This window comes from Myripristis murdjan, chromosome 14 (assembly GCF_902150065.1).
Source record: "Myripristis murdjan chromosome 14, fMyrMur1.1, whole genome shotgun sequence".
In the NCBI taxonomy this organism is placed as follows: Eukaryota; Metazoa; Chordata; class Actinopteri; order Holocentriformes; family Holocentridae; genus Myripristis; species Myripristis murdjan.
Genome location: NC_043993.1, coordinates 14,441,063 through 14,459,022, shown reverse-complemented (window position 1 = coordinate 14,459,022; position 17,960 = coordinate 14,441,063).

The following is a 17,960-nucleotide window of genomic DNA, read 5'->3' as shown; positions in this document are numbered from 1 at the left end:
TATTACTTTAATATCACTTTAATTTTCCTGTAATGGGCCTAATGGATTTTTACTATGATATTTGTGTGGTATCCCTCTAAAATTTATTATGAGGTTGACATGGTTTTTTTCCCCTCCAAGGTCAAGAATGTATGCCAGATTTATTGAAATTACAACATATGATACAGATGTTGTTAATTAACTATTTTCATGCTATACACTATGCTATTCTGATCCCCTCAAGATAGTCCATGTACTAAGTTGAGCGGACCAGCATGGATGGTCCGCTCCTTTGTCTGAAATTATACTTCCACTGAGCGGAGCTGGGGGGCACCAAAGTCTATGGGAACACTGGCTCCAATCTTTCTCTCCGCTCACTCCCCACTGTATTCCACAGTCTCCCTCTCCTTCGTCCCCCCTTTTGTGTAGCTACCCGAATAAATTAGCAACCCAAATCGGAGAAGGGAGGAGGAGGAGGAGAGCATGAAGAAGAGGAGGGGGGCTGGGCCTTGTGGCGGAGTCGGCTTTCATTTGGCGAGGTGCGCGGTGCCCTGAAGCAGCTCTATCGTCTCAGCGCACACACCAAAGCTGTATGACTGGATGCTGAGGCAGAGAGAGCGAGAGCGAGCGAGCGAGAGAGAAACCTTCAGATCAGTGAAACACCAGGCAGAGCACTGCGGGGCCACAGACGGCACATATCTGCTGCAGCCAGCCTGCAAAGAAAAGCACAGTGGCTTTCCAGCTGATCCAAACGCGCTCACCTGACAAGGGAACGGAGACAGGACTAACCTATCGGTCTGTCGGGATAAAAAAAAATCGGGCGAACTGGCTAAACTGATTTCTTTTTCTTCATTGTGGATATTATGTAAAGAAAAGCCAAGTCCAGCTGGCCAGCACGGGTTCATTCAAGATTTTGCCCCGGTGGATTGTCTTGCTGTGAGTCGTTAGGGGGAATTGGAGACCCGTTTGCATACTAATCAGGTTTCGGAGGGGATATCCAGAGCGCGCATCCAGCCAGAGCAGCGGAGCGGGTCAGATGAATGTAAGTGACAGCTCTTTTATTACTACCCTCTGTCTCTTTTGCATGTACCTGCAAATCTCAGTGCAAAGCTGCTTTAATCAGTGAGGGATAATAATACGGACCGATCCCTAGTTGTATCCCTGCTGGTGCTGGTGGGTGCACCCTACATCTGCACCTTGCATCCATACGCTGGCCAGACTACTGTGATCTGTGAAGACCAAGCCGCGCTACAATAGGAAGACCAGATCAATAGATTGTGGTGGTGCCGCTTGGTCAGTCAGGGCTATTCTCCTATTGATTGCTGATTACTATTCGCAGCAAACCAGATAAACAGTCAGGTTGGTAAAAGACCCAGTGGCACCACATGAAAGGGATCTATATTAAGGGTTAGTCTCAGAGCCTGGTATTTGGGCCCTATGATTTGGTAGCCCTATACGGAACATTTTAATAACCGTAAGTCGTCGGTTTCTTCCCCTTGGGCTGCCAGCTAAGAGCGAGTACACTTTGTTTTGGAGGGCGGACAGAACCACTTAACAGAGAGCACCATGAAGTCCACAAAGTGGGCCAGTATACTTTGGACTAATTCCTGGAGAGACCAACTGATCTGTGAATGAAGGGCTGTAGACTGACTTAAAGATGTCTCAGGAGGAGAGAATATGTAGCCTACTAATATGGTTGGATGCCCTTGAGCCAGGCACTTGCAGGGCCTCTTCTGCAGCTGATGTTGTAGGCTTCTGTTTCTTATGTGTACTTTAAACTTTTATGCATACTCAAAAATCATCCCAACCTGTCAGCAGAGTCACTGGTTTGCACAAGGCTTGTCCTAGTAGGCTTTAGAGTCTGCATAACAACCTCAAAAACCTTATGAAGTTAAGGCATCCAATACATTTTCCAGGAAATGCACAATTGCATGTAGTTCTGTCGTGCAGCAAATAGATTCTGACACAAGTGCTTTTTTTCTCACTGTCTTGAAGTGTATTTATTGCAGCCAGTTTTGTCTGCGTGTGTTTACATGGCCACAGGCTAAAAATGGGAGACCAGGGGCATATTTAAGTACCTAACCACAATAGTTATTCTAGTCGTATCTGGTGTCCAATGGCATCCACAGCTCCCGGTTTTCTCCTGTTAGGGCAGATATGGGTCTTTGCATTATTACACTATCCACTTACATGATCCCATGTGCTCCAGCTCCATACTGGCCTCAGCCTCTGGTCTGCATACGACCAGTAAGGGTTTGGTTTCTTCCAGAGTGATGAGGCGTGCAATGAGACATTTTATAACAGGAACCATATGGATTGCTGTTGGTAGGGCTGCAGCTGAACGGAGCTCATGTTTATACAAATAACTTCTAATTATTCACATTAATTGTGTAGAGGAACAGGTTCTTACAGGACCAGTAGTATGGTAAGAGTTGTAATTGTTTGTCTGCATGATCAGATTACAAAATAGAATTCATATCATAAGCCCAGGATACTTTACATGGGATGTGTCATCTACTTTGAGAAAAAAAAAATCAGGGATTTTAGTTATATCTCAGATCAGTTAAGGAATTCAGAATATACATTTTCAGAAGTTAAAATAGTGAAAAGTGCCCCTCCCCCACCCTTTGCTTTATATTGCATTCATTGGTGCACATTTTTGCACAGTTAAGGTATTGGACTATGTATGTGGCCATGAGTCGAAACACCCCTCTGGATGGTGTGGATGCTTGTTCTACACCTTATTTCATCACTTGTTCTTGGTCACCTGCCATTTTCAATTCAATTCTGGTTTAATCAAGTCGTGCACTTTTTAAATTGAGTTATGGAGTTGAGTAATGGTTTTGCAAATCTTGAACAATCTTGAGAGTTTACTTTAAACTTTACAGTCACACATTGTGTCAGTGTTGCAGTCGAGTCACTAGACCTCCAGTCCGAGTTGAGCACAAGTCCTCAGTGTTCAATTCGAGTCTGAGTCGCAAATGTTGAGTATGAGTCGAGTCCCTAATACTCTGCTTCCTTGTCCGAGTCGCCGGTTTTGAGTCAGAGTCACAGTCGAGTCTAGTCAACATTACCTGTGCCTGAGTCTGAGTCACCTGTCCAGTTCTGAGGTGAATGAAATGAAAGAGCTGACATATTTATAAAAGGTATAAACTGAACAAAACTGGCAACAAAACCTGTTGACAGATATGTCATTTATTAATTGGATGTGCTTCAAATCATACTGCATCTAGCTGCAGTTCTCAGTTGAATCCATCGTGAAATCCATATAGGCAAAGTGCACCACTCAGGTGGCTTCCTCAGGCATCTTTGCGTGCTACACACTGTGAGCAGGTGGGAGGAAGTTGAACACACTTGCGCTTGTAATGCAGCGTAAAGTATAACACTGTAAGAGGCATTAACAATATTTCCGCTATATCTCATTTAGGAAGTAGCCTCTACACCTCTGTATGACAAAGAAGAAAAAAAAAGTTGGAGTCCACAACTACCGACTTCCAAATCCAAAGGCAGTTAATGCCCAAGTCGAGTCTGAGTCATCAGTGCTCGAGCCCGAGTCGAGTCACGAAAAAAAGGGTCAGAATCTGACTCGAGTCCAAGTCCTGGACCTGCATAGTACAATTCTGCATTGTGTAATCAAATTGTGTACTTGCCACCCACACTGACGTTGACATACTGCTTGCTTACACCATTGTCCTCTGTGTGGTTCTGACAAACCCACATAAGAAAAAAATCTGTTGTTTAGCAGTTTCTTTATGTGTCCATTACTGTCTGTATCCTTAGATGATTACACTCGTCTCCATCAATATCCCATTTTATAATCTCTAAGACACGAGTAACTGTTAGTAAATAATAGTCTACTAACAATCTACTCCAAAGTTTTGAAAAGAAAATTGCATATTGAAGGTTTCAATCCCATGTGTAGTGTCAGCTCAAGTCATCATGTGTGAGAGAGAAAGACTGAAGGCAAGAGACAGAGGGAGAGGGAGAAAGAAAGACAAAACAAAACAGAGAGAGTTAAATACAAACTTCCTTTTACATCTTCCCACCCAGAAATGGTGCAGCTGAAGCAAAAATCAGTTTAATTGTATCCCAAAACTGTTTTTTCCTGGGTTTTGTTTTTATGCATGGGAAGCCAACATCTGAGTACAAATGTCGGAAAGTGACTCACAACCTCTCCCTCTCTCTCCCTCTCTCTCTCTCTCTTTCTGTCTCAACCTTTACCTTAACCCTCTCAGCTACGTGCTTTACCTTAACTCTTAACTTAACCTAAAACCAAACCTAATGCTATTTTTAACCCTACACCCAGGTTTCAACCCCAAATTAGCCTCTTGAAAAAGTGAGAATGGGCAAATTGTCCCTTTAGTCCCCACAAGTGTAGAAATACAACTACCAACACGTGCACAAAGCTGTCTTAACCATATGAAATCCATAGTGTTACACCCTGACTTTCCCATCTACACACAGAAACACCACATTGCTGAATGGTTAGCAGATGACAGCGGTGCAGAAGGCAAAAAAAAAAAGACAAAACAACACAAATAAGATTGTTCTCCTCTTTCTTGGCTCCACAAGTAGCCAGTGGAAATATTTACCCTACATCTTTCACTCGCCACACACCGCTGATGCCTGGGGTGTGTGTTGGTGTTTTTATTTACCTCCCAGACCACCATCTTAGAGGCAACATAAACCAGTGACGTTGACTCGGTATTGAAACTATTTCATGTCAGTTTAGTTTATCCAGCAACATTACAAACTATAACCAGAGTTTGGTTACTGTGTTGTGGTGGGGTGTTGTGTTGCTTTCCTGGAAAGCAACATGTATTTCCATCCATCTCCATCCATGAGAAGGCAAGCTTTATTAACAACTTAAGCTGTAGGATGATAGGAAAATAAGATTCCCATTGATAAGCAATCCCATTTATGATTGCTCTGCGTTTCATTAGCTTTACCCCTGGGGCCTCTTGGTTGCCATGGCGCCATAATCACTAAGTCTGCCATCTTGCTGCGAGCCACTATAATAGTCATGAAATTCAATTACACCATTGTAAAATTTGAACTGTGATTGTATGTGTGTGTGTGTGTGTGTGTGTGTGTGTGTGTGTGTGTGCTTTGTGCGCTTATATGCATGTAGCAAAGGGGAAGGGTTGTCCAAAATATCCATTCTTCACAGTTCATGCAGGAATCAGATTAAGCAATGGGGAGTGCTTCATGATTTCTATGACCGCAGCACACCAGTGCCAATAACCACTGTGTAGCACACTCTCATATATGCTATTGCATTTATACAACATCTGCATCATTTTTAAAGATTTTGTTGGCATTTCTGCTTTAATGGACAGTGACAGTAGAGAAAGGACATGCAGCAAAGGCCCTGGGCCACTGTGATAAAAATATATGCAACACGCTCTAGCAAGTTGGCCACCAGGGCACTCCTACAGAAGTCTTACAGTAACAAACGCTTAAACAAAGAAACACCAATATGGTGACTTTCAATCAAGTTTTCAGGCCCCCCTGATGACTTTTTTCCTCAAAAGCAACTGGCAATCAATCTAGCCACTTTTTCCTGAAAATGTTGAATCCTAAATAAATAAATTGGTACAGCCTGTTTGCTGTACTTGCTTGTGTAAACCAGAGGTCTGAAGATTTCAGTACAGCCCTCCTCTCTTCACTGATGGTGGGGAATGCTGTATTTATATTGATGTTAATTAAGTTTGCATATAACATCATTTGGTGACTTCTGGCAACTTTTTTGTGCAGCAAATAGCTACTCTTCTTTGAAAGGAGCTGGCTACACTGCAGCGTTAAAGGTATTAGGTTAACTGAATGATTTAATTTGCCCCTCTGCCAGCAAAGATTCCCTAGATCCCTACTGCTTACGTCAACAAGATTAAAAGATAGCATTTGATTTTTTTATGGTGCACGTTCGTGCACTGCAGTTACAAGCACTCAAAATTTTGTGTGGTCGAAAAAATCATGATGTGTAATGCACTATGGGTTTTATTATTTAAAACAGAATGAATCAAATCTTGATGAAATCACCCAAAGTCATAACTTAACTCTGCTTGGAGTCTTGCAGGCCTCTACACTGTCAGACACATAAGGTATAAAGCTGCACCTTTTGTTGGTGGGGCTGTACTGTACTTTCCGAGAGCGTGTAGGGTTTCCTCTGGGAAGATGCCACTGGGAAGACCCCACCTTCCTACACATGAAGACCCATTTATCTGCTGCTCTGGAGAAGATATTACCATATGACTAACTCACCCAATCAAAGTAAATTACTGGACTTGCCTGACAGACATAGACTGATTGACTGGCTGGAGCTCAGAGACGGTGCAATTTCTTTTTTGTTTGTTCTGAGGCCCAGTGCTGATGTAACTACGTTCATCCTTATTCGTGGTCTTTGTCCAGGCGGTGCAGCTCCTGTTTGTGTAATGACTTTGCTGATGATGAAGTCAACCGAATAGAGAAGACTACATCACTTGCGCAATAATATGAAATGACATCTTAAAAGTGCATTAGGTGCCTTTCCGTACAGCCACGGAGAGACTACTTTTGGACGGCTCCATTGACACTTAAAAAAAAAAAAAAAAAAAATCCAGCCTTCAAATGTCAAGACTCGCTACAGTGTAATTATCAAATTTGACAACAAAAGTTGATCCAAACTGGCCAGCTGAGCTAGACCAGGCCTTTAGCCACCTCATGATTAGGATCTGGGATAATGACTGCTGGAAATGGGTTGTTGTATTCCTGGAGGAAACTGCAGATGGAAGTCCTCTAAAGCCTGGTGTTGTCTAGAGTTTCCCCATCCTGCTCTCTTCAGAGTGGGTTGGACCTGTGACACTGGCTCCTGAGTGCCAAAGTGTGGCGGGACTGTTGAAGCTCTGGGTTTCTCATTATCGCGGTATAGGGCTTAGAAGAAGTGTGTGTGCGTGCGTGTATGCAAGCACATGCTGTCCCATGTGGCCGTGGTACTTTCATCTGTGGGCTTGATAGAGATATCTCAGTCCAGTCCATGAAATGCCAACAGACGTTTTTTTGCTCGGACCTCTCATCAGTTATGTCCCACTGAAGAAGAGGCAGGCATGTATATGCACATGTCTCCGAATGAAAGGAAGTATTGATTTAATTAATCATGTGAAGAGATGAACGTTCCAATGACTCATGACAAAGACGAATGAAATGTGGTAACTGCCACCCATCAGGGGGCTTGATAGATGAGCCCGGAGTGTCTATGTTCTAAGGCAAGCAGGCGAGCAGAGGGAGCGAGCCCGTCTGTGTAGAGTCTCATGTGTTTTTAATGATGCAAGTGAGATGATCTGAGCTCCTGGTAACTTCAAACACTCACAGCGAGATGAGAGCTGCATGTAGGGCATTCCAGCTCAGGTAGTGCTACGTGTTATGCAAGTTAACAGATTGGCTGTGTGTGGGTGTTGTAAGGGAGAAGGGGTAGGGGGTGCATCCAGTGGTTGGTTAGAAAAACTTTTTTTTGTGCGTCTTGATAACTTGGAGATTGAAAGAAGTGACCTTTAGGAATATCAAAAATGGTATTTTGTGTTGTTTACCATTGATGTATTCTGTCAAAGACCGAAAAGGCTATTGATTAGGTCAGCAGTGGGAAGCGTTTCTTCACTCTCAGCCTCACCAGTCATCTATCACATGTCTGCCTTTCTAATATCATACATTATCTCTGCCTGGTGGTAGCCTGGAGGGGATATTATATTTGGTTGTATGTCTGTCTGTGTATCTGTCCACAGCAAAATCTCGCATACTAGTGAGCTTCGATGATCAAAACTTTTAAAAAACTGTTTTATACCACAGTTGAATGCCAACTCCTTTTTTTTTTTTTTTTTTTTTTAATCTAAGTCTGGGCTCCAGAGAAGGAGAGATACGCCTGGTGTACATCTGCACTCTTGTAGTTTCTGTTTCGTTTTGAGCATTATTAACAGATCACTATTGCTGGTTGCAGCAGCCTTTATAATAGATTAGAATAAAGACCAAGACGACTTAATATCCAGGCTTAACATAAGAAACACAGTAGAGGAACCTGATACAAGGGCATTCCTTTGTTGAACAGCTATTGCCACCAGCAACCAGGGAGCCACTAGAGAATTTAATAACTAATGAAGTCTGTCATTGTGCTGCGCTCCAAGATAAAGGTAGAGATGCATAATTACGAATTCATACGTAATTTCCATGGAAACTATCTAAATTTCTAATTGAGATCATGGTAAAAAAAAAATAAGGCTCTGTGATCTAATTCTCAGTTTGATAGGAAACTATCTCAAAATGAGAATTAGATGAGAGGTTTTATTTGTGCTTTGACTCCTCTCATCACATCAGCAGCCTGACAGCCTGAGACAGTTCCCGGTCTCTTCCAGTCAGATAAACACTGTAGTATTTCCCTCAGGAAGATACAGACCTATTTTCTCTCTAATAAAATTTGCTCTTTTGAGCTGGGAATCTCTTCAGTGAGACCTTTTATCACTTTAGTCAATATTTCTGTCTTTTTTTTTGAGGCAATAACATGACGTGGTGCGACTGAAGCACAGCATCAGGGCCAGGTTTCAGATTATTTTATGATGGGAGATAGAGGAGGAAATGAAAAATGAGTGTGTATGTGTGCGCGTGTATATGTATGCGTATGTGTGTGCGTGTGTGTGTGTGCATGCATGTGAGCGTTTGTGTATTCAAGTTATAAGTTGGATCTTTGATTTCCCTTCTCCCGCCCCTGTTTTGGCTATCTGCTGAGTGTTTTGTCTTTGAACCTTTCCTCTGTTAGTTCATTAACAAATGCTGTTATTCTTCATATTGTTATGTGATACTGTGTGTGTGTGTGTGTGTGTGTGTGTGCGTGCGAGTATTTGCATGCTCGTGTGCATAGTATATGTGTGTGTAGATTAAGAACAAAGGATAGGGCACGGAAATTTCACTGTGAATAATCTAACTAATGCATTTGCAATCTGAATTGCAATATGATAAACCCGGGAATCAGCATCACATTCCTCCTTCTGACAGCGTCCAAAGCACGCTTTTTATTTTTAAATTTATATGTGCCAACAACACATTCCGAATCGAATGATTTTCAAGCAGAGCAAGTGAGCATGCCACACATACACACACACACACACACACACACACACACACATACACACATATGCACACTGACGTCAGGGCCAGTCAGAGCCAGATGGACCCGTTATTATATGTACTTGGCAGGTATGTTTGTGCGTTTAAGTTGTCTCCCAGTCAACACTGATAAGAGTGTTTCTCAGCGTTTAATTACTTCCAGACAGATGATGTTCCACTTTTCGCCAGGCAGAGACAAGGATGAACTCTGATGTCCTCCTCATGGACTGAATCCAGTGTGCTGAACCATCTTGAAATAACAGTCGTATTTAGTGGCCATGCCATCACAAATACAGAACTGGTGTTTGTTTGGGCCACTGGAAGGCTATTTGTCTTGGTTTCCCCGCTGAGGTAATACTGTTTGACAGAGTGTCATGGGCAGGGCTTGCCTTGACTTTTTTTTTTTTTGGCTCTTATGGGATATTAAACACGGTTTGATGGGGAGGGGGCGATAACTGATGGTAGATGGCAGCTGCTGCTTCACCTTCAGGGGTAACACCCCCCCCCCCCCCCCCCCCCCCCCCCGGACCCCCCACCCACCCCCAACCTCATAGCCTCTCCTCCCCCCCGCCCCACACATATTCCTCTCTGGCTCCTTCTGTTGTTCTCTGACTTGTTTTATGATTTCTCTCTTTCTTGTCCTCTTTTTCTAAATCCCCTTGTGCCTCTCACTTCGTTTCAAACATATTCATTCATACACACACACATACTTGAATGCACATACACGCTTGAACATACACACATTGCACATACACTTGGCAGTGTGGCCTTGATTCACCTCTGGCTGTGCTTTCTCTTGCGCTCTGGCTTTTCTGTTGGTCCAGAGGGGACATATTATTTTTCTGGCTCTGAGTATATATGCCTGTATACAAGAGTTTATGTGTGTGTTTGTGTATATACGTGTCAGGATTCACTCAGATTTCATATACCACTTAATGTTTCTGCCTCTGATGCTGCTGCAACATGTTTTTTTAGGGGAATCTCACTCTGTATCAAACTTTTCTGTTTTATCTCTGGCTCTACTTCTTCCTCTGTTCTTTCTCTCTGTGTCTGTCTCATCTGCTTTCCCCTTCTGGCCTGGTCGGGCAGTAAAATCTAGGACGCTTTGTCACAGGAGACTTGGTGCACTTTGTGTGTGTCTGTATCTGTCTGTATTTCATCGTGTGAGCCTGTGTGGGGGTAAATAAACAAATCTTAGTCATCAAAACAGCTTTGAATTGTCATGCTCATGGTACTGAGTTTCGGAGACTTCAGCAGTTGTTTTTCCCCAGCTAATATCCCCATGGAGTCAAATAGGAGTGTTTGTAAGGAGAAACAAAAATTAAAGTTTAACGTGTCCATCTCATAACTCTTTTTCAGCAGCCTGGTGATTTGAGTCTGATTTGACAACGCCAACTATAATTTATTTTCAGAAGCCAGTCATGTTCACTGTTCTGCTCAAGAATAAATTAGAGACAAGTGTGGTCCATAGCTTAATTTTCATGTCCATTAAAAGGCAAAAATCTCTGAAAGCACATCTGAACATGAGTTATTGCATACCGAGAATAGGACCACATATTTAAAATGACTAATTTATTGCATAACATCTTAAAGACCTTTGGCCCTGAAATGGGGAAACATTGTTATATGGCTGAGAATATCTTCAAATTAAAGCTAAAAGTCTGCACCCTGACCTCAATTTTATCGCATCATTTCCCATCCAAATAAGAGTATGGAGCCAAAACATCAAAAAAATGCCTCGCTCTCCAAATGCTGTTTGGACCTCATTGTATGTGCATGCTAGTGCACGCATTTGCTGTGTGTGTGTGTGTGTTTGTGTGTGTGTGTCTGTTTGTGTGTCTCTGTGTGTGTATGTCCGTGCTTGCAAGTGCTTGTATATGTGTTGGGAAACTGAGTACACCCACTCTAGTGATGCTGTTAGCGAAGAGGCAATCAAGACACAAACAATATAATCAAGATACAATATTCTGTTCTATTCTATTCTATTCTATTCTATTCTATTCAAAATGCAAAATGATTTATACCCAAGTATGAATTTTGCATAAAACATTCCTCCCCAAAAATGTTTTTCTGTAGAACAAAACAAGGATATCTAAAACCAAACTGAATAGAAAATGACATGACTGCATAATTCCTTTTTTCTGTCATATTGTATCTGCAAGCCAACCCTGCATCCTTTCAAATGACTAGTAGTTTCACTACATGAAATAAAACATATTCAGATAACTGATATTTTGCTGAAGAGAAATCCACAGTCGCACGTGTTTTTACTCATGCATGCACATCGCTGACACGCAGGTCCAACTACAAATAAAACTAATATTTTCATGTTAAACCATTGAGTCATTTGGTCAAAATATGCCAAAGAATTTCAAAAGTCAAACATCAAAATATAGGCAAATATAGGCATAGGTTGACTTGTGATTACTAAAAACAATCCACAACATCTGTCTTAAAAACTTGTGGTTCCTATGTACAGTGCAGCACCAGAGCTCATAACTGCCAGGATTTAGACAGAAAGAATTCCACAAGAAATGAAAGGATTTCAGGATTGGGCTGAGATATCAGCAGATGATCAGTACTGGACAATATCTGCTTTACAAAAGCAATATCAGTCTCAGTCCAGAAAGTATTTTCACTGCTAATACTTGACTAATTTTGAATCATGGCATATTTGTAATATGTTTTTGTCTAGGACTGTGTCATCAATACAACTGTCAAATGAGCAACAGAACAAAACTAGCACGGCCTTCTGTTTACAAAACACATAATTGTCTAAAGGCATGCCAGTGTGAAAAGCTGAACCTTGCAGTTGCATTTGTATTTGGATTCTTACAACAATTCATGTTGATATCAGTCATCTTTTATGGCTCAGAAGCTATCGTATATTGGGTTCAGCCTAAAAAAAAAGCTTGTCAACTTATCCCTAAAATGAATATAGTGTTAAGAATCTTCTAAAATAAAAAAAGTCAAAACAACACAACAAAAAAACAGCTGGTGTTTTCTGAGCCATATGATAATTGTTATGTTGGGTGTGGTTTCCCTCCACTGTGTATGTGCAGATCAGTTCTACCAATGTCTCATTCATGTTGCTTTTTTACATGACTGGATTATCTGACCGTCTGTATTGGATCATCAAATGGAGCTACCACCATGATGAGGGATGTTTAACAGTAACAGTAAGCCAAGGCACTGGTCCACCCTTAGTAATTATTAATTCAAACTTCTGTTTTCCACCAGTCACATGGCTGTGTCCCCCATGTTTAACCAACCAGAGAGGCTGTAGTGCTGTACTTTCACAGGCTGTGGGAGCTTTTAGGGCCTGCAGGCCTCCCTTAGGTGAGGTAACCCAGTTGTATGACGCAGCCATGAAGTATGTAGGGGTATAAATATTGATTGTGTTTGGGTGCAGTTTGTGCACACATATTTCAGAGAGTGTGCAGCTGTGCAGGCCGTGGTCGTCTGGCTCTCTCAGAGGTCATGAGGTTTCTCTGGTGCTGCACTGGATCAGGGTCAATTCCACTTTAATTGAAACAAATTGAAACTGATATCCATCTACAGCATTGACTCTTAGAGGAGCAGTAAAATTGTATTGAGGAAACACATGTATTTGTGTATGTTGTAGATGGACACACACACACACACACACACAATGCTGGTGACAGCTGGGGATGCAAGTGGGATGTCTGTATCCAAAGATCTGGGGAAAGGGAACGCAAAGGGAGACAGGGGTCATAGTCACTGTTGCCCCTAAACACACACACATACACCGCCCAAATGTCATGAAAACTGAGATGTAAAGCATTCCTCCATCCTCTGCCCCCCACTGGGCTCCCAGTTCCCTCCTGCCTCTTCTCACAAAAGTTTTTTTTGTTTTTTTTTGTTTTTCTCTCCAAGCCCTGTAGCCTTCCTCACCACAACCTTTCACTCTCACTAATTTAAAGATGTGGTGTTCCTTGGGATACCCCGTAATTGCACACTTTCCAACTATTGTGAAGCAATGTCAAAAAAAATAAATAAATAAAAAAAAATACATATATATATATATATATATATATATATATGTAGGGCTGAACTTCCATAATACAATAGAGAATTTGACTACACTTTATTTTTGCGTGCTTTTAATATGCCAGCAAAACAAAGTAATAGTATTTTTAGTCGTAGTTTTTCTCGCGCTATTTAGTACATGTGTAAAATATGGTTCTGTATAACACTTGGAACAGCAATGTGAAAAAAAGATTTCTTCATAAATCACATCATTGCAGTTGGTCTTTTGAATATACAGTACTAAGGCAGCGTTTTATCAAGGCTCTGTCTCTGCGGCAGGCATATTTCTGATGTTAACTTGTGTATTTCACTTTGACAGCCTCCTTCCCACTTATTCTTTCCCCCGTCTGACTTTACTGTCAATCACAGGGTCTGGGTAGTGTTTGTGCTGGGTGACACAGAAGCACTTGCAGGGCTGAATGACTCGGTGCCAAGTATCTGCTACAGTCAGTGCGAGACCTCTCGGCTGCTCAGGCACTCACTGAATGCAACGTTTCCTTGTGCTTTAATAAGCTCTTCCATCAAAGAATAAGCGGCACGGCTGAGAAAGAAGAGTGGCCATTTTTTCTTGGAGATTCGTGACTTTGGGTCCTGTTTGACTTGGCCACGGGTAGCTATGGCATGCCCAGCTATATCTGCTAAATCCATTAGAGGGGATGGAAGGAAAGAGGAGGGGCGGACATAGGAGGGACAGGGAGATAGAGAGGTCTGTTTAAGATTGGCACTGCAACGTGCAGGCTAGTTCTTACAATTGAGATATCACAGCACAAACACAAGCATGCACACTCACACATACACGCACATACACTGCATAGACATACAACCACTGCTCTGAACAGTCACATCCTATAGAACATATTATGGTTGCCTATTATATGGTAACAGCATTTAGAGTGGCGGCCCATGCATTTGAGGCTTTGAGGCTTTGTGTCCAGCGGAGGCAGATTATGGGGGTGCAATGCCAGATATAATGTGGCTTAGACTGCATGGAGCCCTCCGGGTCTGCACTGCCTGTCAGTGTGGTCGCACAGAGATGATGTCACTGCACGCACGCACAGATGTTCCACAGATATGCCCAATACACAGGCGTGGAAAGACCCAGATAATGTGCAAGGCGACAAACTGGCAGACGGGCAGGCAAATTGGAAAGCAAATTGCAGTATGTGACTTACTTTCTGTAATATTTTGTTTTCTTTTTTACATTTTAGATGCCGTTAGAACCTCTACATTTGATACAAACTGCCAAGAAGAAAGCTTCATAAACAGAATATTATACAAGGTGCCACTAGAGGGAGTGAATCTTTAGCCACTGGCCATCTGTTAAAGCCAGTATCCTTTCAACATGAGTTATATTTTAGTCCCTGCTCCCTTCATTCTTCATCAGCCCGTGTTTTCCAGAGTAAACACCAGTGTTGTACAGTGCATGTCAAAGGGGAGATGATGTCACGGTCCAGCCGCTCATCGACAGTGACAGATCACAGCCATGCGACACATTCATCAATAAAACCTTTCACTGATGCTGATTTGAGGCAACGAGGGAGCACAGGATGCAGGCCTTGAAAAGGCACACAGATGCAGACACAAACACACACATACGCATACACATACACATACACATACACATACACATACACATACACATACACATACACATACACACCACACACTGGAATACACCCTGCCTGAGTCAGTAGTTCAGTCAGAGATTTCTCCCACACAGCTCGGTGGTCTCTATGGGCAAGAAAGTTTTACAGCCAAAGCAAACTGGTTAATCACCCTGCAAAGTATAGCTTTGCTATTGTGTCTGAAATCCACTCTTTCCATCTCTTTGCTTTGTTCTTCTTTTACGTCTACCCTTGGGGCTTCTCTCTGGCTGCGTCATGGTACAGTATTTTGCCAGAGCAGAGCCTCCAAAGACTCGGGCTCTGACTCTCAGATTCCCTGTAAGCCTCTCAACAGGGTTTGTCTTCGTCATCTTGTCCCTCTTTGTCTCTCACAGACCCTCCAATTCTCTCTCTCTCTCTCTCTCTCTCTCGCTCTTTCTCCTTTTACACAAACAAGTGCAGAGACAAGCAGGCAGTTTGATGCACATGTACAAATACTTCGCACGTAGCACACAAACACACACAGACAAAAGCATGGTGTGTGCATATGCAGACTCTCCTGAGTCTTAGCTCTGTTTCTGTCTTTGTGTAGGAGTGCAACAACTGTCCAGAGCAGCCGTCTGGACCAGATGTAGGGGTCAGCGACCATAACAGCGGGGCCAGTATCAATGTCCCTCTCCCTGTCCCAGTGGAACTATAGACTTTATTAATCTCTCCTCCTCAGAGGCCTCATAATGTGGGTTAAACTACTGAAAGGGGGCTGGGTTAGTAGAAAGACTGGTGGAGTGGATGATTATACAGGGTTTCACTGGGTCTGTTTCATTTGCAAGAAAGCCTCCTATCACCTTGGTAACTAGTTAGGAACCTTCCTTATTAGTAGCATATCTTATTCTAAAGGTTACATGAACTTTGACAACAAAATGGCACAAGGAGCATAGAATTACAAACGGCGTGGTGTTGCCAGTTTCCATGGTAATCGAGCCTTTCCAAAACAAGTGATCCCAGCCAGTAGTGACTATAATGTGGTAAAGTAATGGGAACTGAAAATATGAAGAATAAATCTTAATTCTATCTTAACGTGTAAGTGTACTGGAAATACACATACAGCTACCTTACAGCGAGCTTGCTAACACACACACACACACACACACACACACACACACACACACACACTTTCAGGTGGTGAAGGGACATGTAATTGACATGTAATAATTAGTGTAACTCAATGACTTATTGACAGATTTAACTAAAAACATGCAAGAACGGGTCTTGCGTATTTAAATTTTCACTTAAACTCCTAACTCACCTTTATGACACTTCCGTTGGCTGTTATAATAACTGGATTTAAGGGCTTTTGGCTCGCCACATGTTTTATTCTTTAAAATATTGGAACCTATGTAGGATGTGTCCTATGCCTCCTGTCCTCTAATGAGACAGTTAAATAACCATATTTCCTTAAAATGCTGCTTAACCAGGAAGCTTCCTTGCAAATGAAACAGACCTACTCTCTTGTATTAACTGAATGTATTAAGTGTATTTGTGAGGATGCCACTTGTGCACTGGACTGGTGCAGAATATGCATTTGAAGAAATGGGATTGCATTTGAAAAGGAGAATGCGTTTCCCCATTTAGTTTATTAGGGTGAGAGGCATGGTGAATATATTGTCACTGCTGAGTATAATCCTGCTCCATTAAATAGGTGTTATCTATAAGGAAGTGGAAGGTTTAAATCCCTTTTCTCCTATTCTGGTGTTAGCAGCCTTGCAGACAGCTAGACAGCCTTAAGAATAAAGCTAGTGGGTCATGTGTGTGTGTGTGTGTGTTTGTGTGTGTGCCTGCTTGTTGTAATGCATTTGCAAATGCAGGAGGCCCAGACTCTCTCTCTGTCTCCCTGTACTGTAAGAAGAAGAAATACCTAATGTTAATTCTCCATCTTGTATGTGCACCGGGACAATAAGGCTGACTTTGAGGGCCAACAAGCTCCACTGCGATCTAGCGTGCTGTCCGTTATTGCCCTTTTGTCTTCCAGCTCCACTTTAGTGCATCTTCATTGGAAGAGATTTTGATATTTGTACAGAACAGCAGCTGGAGTTTTGTACAAATAGACCACATATGGTTCCCTAAAAACAAACAGCTAATACTGGTAGGACTCATTGTATTCATTGTAGGGATTTTAGCTATTTATACTGCCATCATTGTCGGAGGCTGATGCACAACACCATCCCTCTGGTCTCAAAGTGTGATGAATGGAATATGTCAGGACTTGGTTGCTCTCCCTATTGCAGGATGTTTTTCAGTTATGCGCTCAATTAATCTTTCCTCATAAATACCAGAGGAATATGTATAAACAACTGCGGTCATTTTCAAAATAAAGTAAATATTTATAGACCCCATTGAGAGGTAAAATGTGCATCTATCTTATGAAAGTTTATAGAGGTTGTAGAGGCTGAACTGGCTAGGACGTTCATGAGTGCATTTCCAACATTTTTTGGTAGTGTGCTAAAGTATGTGTGTCAGACCCAGGTCAAATACCATTTGCAAATAATTATTAGTGTTTGTTTAAACTTGCCGAAAGTGAAGTACCAGATGGTAGGGTTTACTGCAGGATAATTCAGTTCGTGTCAGGTGAGTTTTAGATCACTGAAAAGTATGCTAAATTGACGTAAAGTACCTTTTTTTGTGGTTGTCTTTGTTTTACTCAGTGTGTTGTCCTATTCCGTGTATCTGCATGTGATCAGATGCAGAATAAGACTTAGACTGAGGTACTATAGTTTTTGCGTGAAAAGCATATTGCGTTTTTGGATTTGTGCATGGCTCAGTGTTTGGGGAACATGGAGAGTAAGTAAGCTTATGGTCTGAAATTGACTTCTTATATAGATTTGGTTTCCCATGCATTCTGTGCGTGTGTGTGCATGTGTGTGTGTGTGTGTGTGTGAGTGTGCGTGTTCTTATTATTATTATTGTCAAGCTCTTTAAGGATTTTGATGCCCAATCTTGTGTCTTTCAACGTGTTTCCTATGGGGTTTTACTCTGTGACCAGTCCTACAACTTAAAAATGTTCTCACCGAGTGAACAAAATTTGCTATCCTTCAAATAAATATATTTTATGATTCTGTCTCCAGTGTGGTTCAAGCCAATATGGCCCGGGACAGAGTCAGAATTCCATTTGGGACTTAGTTTTCATGCTCTTTCAAATCCTCC